This window comes from Akebia trifoliata, chromosome 4, assembly GCF_017979445.1.
Source record: "Akebia trifoliata isolate Shusen 1 chromosome 4, ASM1797944v1, whole genome shotgun sequence".
Taxonomy (NCBI): domain Eukaryota; kingdom Viridiplantae; phylum Streptophyta; class Magnoliopsida; order Ranunculales; family Lardizabalaceae; genus Akebia; species Akebia trifoliata.
Genome location: NC_141378.1, coordinates 40009644 through 40016993, shown reverse-complemented (window position 1 = coordinate 40016993; position 7350 = coordinate 40009644).

Sequence of the window (7350 nt, the reverse complement as noted above, 5' to 3'; positions counted from 1 at the left end):
CCTAACCTATTTAATAATCGTGCCAAAAACTTAAACTCGAACCCAATCCATTTATAAATAGGTATTCTTAACCCAACTCATATCTAACCTATTTAATACAATTCTAATTTTTATTTGAAAATAAAATATCATTACTAAAAATAAAGTCACACAACTGTAAACCAAGTTTAATGGTGGAAAATAACTTTCTTTTGATTTTTTTTTTCAAAGTTATTAGAACTTTGTCCTTTATAGCCTTGTGTCATTAGATCATGTTTTTGGATGCCAAGGTGATGTGGTCGGAAAACTTTTCTTACTAACTTCGATAGAAAAATGTTTATTATTATTATTGGTTAAGCAAAGTGTATTTCATTATTACATGAGATATAATAGCCTTACTTGATAAGATCTTAAATTTTATTGAGAGTCATTTTGCCAATATTAGGAATCAAACATTACATACCTCTAAATTTTAATGAAAAATATAAATAAATAATTTATTAAGAAAATATAAATAAATAATTTATTAAGAAAATATTTTTTTCTTTCCCAAACTAAAGCTTAACCATTTATTAATTTAAAAATATATTAAAAATCCTTTTATATATTTTTAGAATTTGATAAAAAAAAATGTATTAGAAAAAAGTTCCAGGAAATTTTAGAAAAAGATGAGTAATTTAAAAAATTCTTAAATAATTGTTCACATATTTAAAATTACACGTTAATGACAAAGTAACTAAATGTGCCTAAACATGTTTGTTGAATTGACGCCAGAACCCAAACCCAACCCATTTAATAATCGTGTTAGACGAGTTAACATTATTATGACCCAAACCCAATTAGATTTAGCCCAAACCCACTAACTTCGTGTCGTTTTTTAGTAGTTTTCATGGGTCATGTTGAGATTGCCACCCCTTGTTGTAGGTTAGAGCGGGCGACATAAAATCATTATTCTTTATCTTAATATTCAAAGGAAAAAGTATATAAATGAGATAATTTCAAAAATTTGACCAACTTTTGACGTAATTCCCATTTAGGCTCACTGTTCATTTTAATTTTGAATGCATGCCAAGTGAGTTCGTAGGTTTTTAAAAAAAATAATGAGTTCATTAATAAAAAGTAGTGAGATCATAGTTTTTGTTTTGTTTTGTTTTTTGTTTTTTTTTTTCAAATAATGAGATTGTCACTTTTATAAATCAACGAGATCTCATTTTTCGAAAAAAAAAAAAAATGCAATCTTGCTACTTTTTGTTAGCGAGATCATCACTTTAAAAAAACTAAGATCTCATTGGACATGTTTTGAGAATTAAAATGAATAGTGAGTTGTAAACGAAATTTCATCATATTCAACTCCTGAAATGGAAATTCACCCTATATAAATTATATAGTTATGATAATTTGACTCCCCCACGTGGCATACTCAAAATAATCTCTTGACGTGGCATGTGCCAGAACCATAGATTTTATGCCTCGAGATACACATGCATAAATCTATGGTGATGTGTATATGTGTATCTCGATGCATAAATCTATGGTTCTAACACATGCCACATCAGGAGAGTATTTTGAGTATGCCACATGGGAGAGTCAGAAAATCATTACTCTTAAGTTATAATCTCAAACAATGTTTGATGTGATCTAGCTTTATTTCAGAAACGATAAGGTATTCCCTATGCTCTGAATTAATTAGATCGAGGTATCAGATTTGTCATGCAACTAGGAAATTGTTTCTTCCCCTCTTCTTAGATTTGTCGATTTGTTTGGATTGTAGTTGTAGTTCGTCACTCCAGAACAAATCCAATATCTACGGTTTGTCGTTCTAGAACCAATCTAGATCGCATAAATAGTTTCGTAGAGGGTGTTTAGGTCATTTATATATGTTAGACCCCAAAAAACAAGACTTAACTCAAGGGGACATGCCATCAATGTGAAAAAGGGGAGACATCTAATAGTGAGGAAAACCCAAAACAGGGATATCTCATATTGAAGAAAAACTTAGGGCATCCAAAATGGATTAAAATATCAGTGTAGCATTGGTAGGTTCATTGTTATCGTGAATGCACGATGAACCTAATTGCGAATCCAAGGCCTAGTTGGAGTGAATCAGATATATACCATAATCTTGTACCACAATCACAAAATTCATCATCTTATTATGAAAAAAAAAATGATCAAAAGAGGGGTTCGTGATCCAAAAATAATCACAAATTGTTTGATAAAACCACATATTTTTCGTAATAATTGTCAATTTTTCCATCTAATCTTCTACTATCTAAAAACTTTTCTATGTTTCTTAAAAAAAACAATATGTAATTTTTTTTTTCAATCTATTCCTCGATATTTTTTAACTTAATTTTTTTAATATTCTTTTCAAAAATTCATCCGAATTAATCGAATTGAACCCTTCTAAAATAATTATATTACCAAATCAGAACTTGGTTATTATTATTGAAGTTGACTCAAAATCAATGAGGCCCAATCCAAGTGTGTGTGTGTTTTGGGTCGGTCTAAGATAGTTTGATTTTGGGCTTGTAACTTATGTAAGTGGCCTATTCATGTGGTGCTTCTAAAAAGAAGGTTTTATTTTTTTTTGAAGGAAATCTAAGTCATTCCTAGTGGAGAGAGTAGATAAAAAAAAAAAAAAAAACTCAAGAGAGGAAAGGTTAAGAAGTTTGGGTAGATTGAGATCTAGAAGAAGGTGAAGCTAAGTGATAGAAGTGACTCAATTTATTGATTTGTCCTATTTTCTTCATAGTGAAATTGGGCTCTAGCGCTTATATATTCGTGGACGTAATCTTCGGGTGAACCACGTAAAATCTCATGTTTTGAGTATATTATGTTCTTACTCTTTCTTTGTGTGATTATTTATTTTCTTTGCAATTGCTACTATTAGTTGGGTATATCTTTCATTGTCATTATCAAATAAGGTCTTGGATGGTGTGGCATACAAGGTGTTTAATACCCAATAGGTGTTTGATCAAATTACTAAGTGAGCTTCAAAAAGATGTTCACTTGCTCAACAAGTGGTATCATAACTTAAATTATCTAGGGGGTTTGCAATGACGAAAAAGAGTACACAGATGTTTAGAAGTTTCGATGGGCTTGTAAAACCCCGAGTTTTCAATTCGTATCTCGAGAAAAAAATAAATAGTGGAATTTTGAAAAAATCTTGAAAGTGGGACTTAGGGGTAAAATTTTAAGAGGTTACTGATCATTTTTAAGGAAATCTGACTTTACCATTGGATTCAAATGATCAAAAAACATATTTTAACCTGTAAATACACTCAAATGCGAGTTCGAGCAGAAAAATTACAAAATCCTCGATTATCGAGTCGGACCAGACTAAAATAGTGACTTTTTGTTAGAGAAATAATTATTAAGATTCGATTATACCATTAGATTCATAATAAAAAATTATTAAATATGGACTATTTATTTGTCATTTTTGGAGTTTAAAAAGTCGAATTATCATCAAAAATGAAAACGACGTCAATTTTTTTAAGGTCACAATGGGTCAAAAATGAAATTTTTTGTTAGACATAGAATTTATAAAAATTGACTACACCATTAGATTCGAAATGAAAAATTAGGCGAAATAGAGTATTCATTCGTCATTTTTGGAGTCCGGATGGTCAAGTTATCGTCGATTGAAACAATAGGCAAAATACCATTATAGAGTGGAATTATTTTGTCTATGAAGCATTTCTCTATTTCTAAGTGGTATCCCACTCGATTTGGTTATATTGGTTGGCTTGTATAGTTGTAGATAAGTTCAAACCGATTCCTTTCTTAGATTTTGCAACTCCTAATGGTTTGTTTGGGCTAGGAAGAAGATGATGGCAAGAGAGAGAGGTGCTCCTATGTGTGGATGTTGATGATGGCGTTTGTATGCATGGTTGGTTAAGAGTATTGATGATGAAGTACTTGGCAATTTTGTACATTATGACTCATTGTAACTCTTTTTGTGTATAAATTAATGTGATAGAGAAACTCGATGTTTTCTATTTAGGTCTACTTTGACCGTAAGTAATATGTGTGTAGAAATTTTTTTTTAACATTTAGAAAAAAAAAAAAAAAAGCTTTAGATATCGGTTTGTAATTGATGCCTAAATTTGAGATTTAGGATAACGGTCTCATAGACATCGGATTTTAAATCGATTTCCAAGGTATTTTTTGTATTAGTGCCTTATGTTTTATAAATATATATTTGGAACGGCTTTTAGCCGTACAAAATTATGAGAGTTGGAAAGATTTTTAGCTGTCACAAATCTTGAGATTTGGAATGGCTTCCAACCATTTGAACTCATTAACAACGCCTCGATAAGAGACAGTCTTTCAACCATTTCAAACATGCTTAGGAACCGTTATAAACGGTTCCTAAATGCCATTTTTTGTTGTAGTGAGTGTCTACTTCACCACTATAATACATGCATTTTGGGTATTTCGAAAAGATCTATCCAATGTTGAGCTCGAAAGAAATGAAATAAAGAAAAATAAAAATATCAATGTTTGACATTTTAATGACAAACCCCTCTATATTTTAAAAGATCGAGGCTCGACTCTTCAATCTTTTAAAATGTCAAGGATTGATGCTTCAATTTTTTAAAAGGTCGGGCCTCGACACTAAAACATTGTCAAGACCCTTTAAAAGGATGAAGTGTTGAACCTTGACCTTTTAATAGGTTGAATAGATTGAGGCTCAACATTTAAGGTCGAGCCTCGATTCTAAATCATGGAGTATTGACAATTTTTTTTCTTTTCTTTTTCAGTCTCAATATTGGATAGATCTTTCATAACTATCCAGAATGCATATATCATAGTGGTGAATCAGGCAGTTCATTAGATCTAACGTTATGACTAAATATTCAATATTATAAGAATGATATTATTCATTTCTCATTTGGTGTCACATGTCATCGACGTAGATTGAAAATTACATTTAAAATTTTGAAATTATGAGTATATAGTTCTCCATTTATGATTCACCATCACAAATCAACTGAATATATTGTAAGTGCAATTGAAAAACTTAGTAAGTTAAAACAGGTAAGTAAAGAGCATATTTTATACTTTAAAGTTGGCTAATAATAAAATGATGTGTTACAACGTATGCAGTTGATGTAGCAAGTGCATAGAATCGTAGGTTTTTTTTTCCTTGTGTATCCCAAAGAAACTGATCCATGATTCTGTGTACTTGCCACGTCAATCGCGTTCAACGCGTAAGTTTATCACAACTCTTTAAAATTTGTTATAAAGGAAAATGAGATTCACGGACCATCTAGAAAGTGAGATTTTTCTAAGTGGACTATTAAGACACCAAAAAGTTAGCTACTATATAGCCACAAGTCCATATATAAGGAACAGAAAGTAATTTTCTCTTTGTTTTTTTTTTAAACAATTTATTGGTTATGCGTCCTATGACGTTGAACAATGAACATTAATTCTCCTGATTAAAACTTTTATGGTTTAGAAAAGTTTAGAATCAAAATAATCAATGAGATTGAGTTTAGGTAGAGAAGCTAGTTACCCATGCAACCAGTTCGCTTTAGTTTTCCTATCTTTCTTCCTTAGAGTGGACAAGACTTTGGAGTACCCTACTCTTGTACGTTTGAGGTATGTGGAAGTAATAATAACTAGAAAATATTTGAGAAGTTGAACTAGCAAGACAAAGTCTCCAACCATATCCACACAGCAACACCAACCCAACAACCAACAACCAACCCTTCCAAAATGCCACGTCCATTCCTCTGCTTCCCGTATAAAATTCATGCAACCCATTCTCTCTATATCTTGCATTCTTAACTCAATTCTACTTCTTACTCATCCAAGGTAAAATTTGATCATTTCTTGTCATCCTACCATGGCTTATCACCTTCAACTAAGTTCTGTCATACCTCTTTTCTTCATCACTCTATCAGTGATGAGCACCAATCTGACCTACGCATCTCGTCATCTATTGGAAACAACATTGCCTAATATTCCAGAGTTTCCAAAGCCCACATTGCCTCCTTTTCCTACTATCCCAACTTTACCAAAGTCCGAACTCCCACCTCTACCACAAGTACCTACACTCCCAAAACTTGAGTTGCCACCTTTGCCCAAGACTGAACTTCCACCGATGCCACATGTCCCATCCTTACCGAAGCCTGAGGTGGTGAAGCCTGAACTACCACCTTTGTCCAAGCTTGAAGTGCCGAAGTTGCCTGAAGTGCCACCTCAACCTAAGTTTCCTACACTGCCAAAGCCAACATTGCCTACCATTCCCAAGACCATACCCATCCCTTCCCTTTTCCCCCCTCACTCAACCTCTAGTCCTTGAGTTTCAATGCCAGAATTCTCTATTGTGTAGTTTATAGTTGGGATGTTATGTAATCTTTGTGCGTTATGTTAGTTCCATTGGTGGCATTTGTATTTTATGATTGCTAATTATATGGTATTTATTTAAATGATTTTTCCTTTTCAAAGACAGTAATAATATACAAGTTAATGATAGAAGCAAAATTTGATATCTCACACATAAAATTTCTTTTGTGGAAGAAACATTAAACATGTGATTTATTTTTGGATATGATAGCTAATCCATCCATAATGTCAAAGGCAATAAGCTATTACGTTCTATGGTGAACCACGATCTTCAATGAGGGGAAGATGAGAATAGAAGTTGTTAAGGGGAAAATCACTATGTGAAAATCTCAACTTTTTCTAAAAAACTTTGTTGGGCTTGGCCCGTCGAATTTTAAACCCGAAATTTTGCGGCCTGTGGACCCCGTTTTCTGTCCATCACACTCACTCTCTACCTCTCTCTCTCTCTCTCTCTCTCTCGCATTGTTTCTCTTTCTTTCTGCCTCTCTTACTGTTTATCTCCATTTCTCTCTCACAGTCGATCGATCGACTTCTCACTCTCTGCCTCTCTCTCTCACTGTTTCTCTCTTTCACACACACTCAATCGATCGATTTCTCTCCCTGTTTCCCTCGATTTCATCTCTAGATCGATCTCATCTCTGGAGTATGGATCGATGTCATTGCTCAATCGCTCAATTTCTCCATTTGTGATCTATTTGTCTATTTTGATCTGGTTGTTTTCGTTAATGCGTCTAGTGTGAATCGACCGTGTACCAGGCGTTATGTCGTTTGACTTACTTTTGGTTTGGTGAGTTTTGTTGATCGATCTGTAGATAAGTTGGTGATTTGGTGCATTTGATGTTTTTATTTGGTTTTTGTGTGAATCGAGTTGGAAAAAAGGGAAATTTTGTTAATTTGCTTTGTTTTAGTTGATTTTTTCTGGGATTTGTTTGTGCATTGAGTTGTTCTTGCTGTTCTTAGTGATATTTTTGATGATCTGTTACTTGATAAGTGATTTTTCACTGTTTT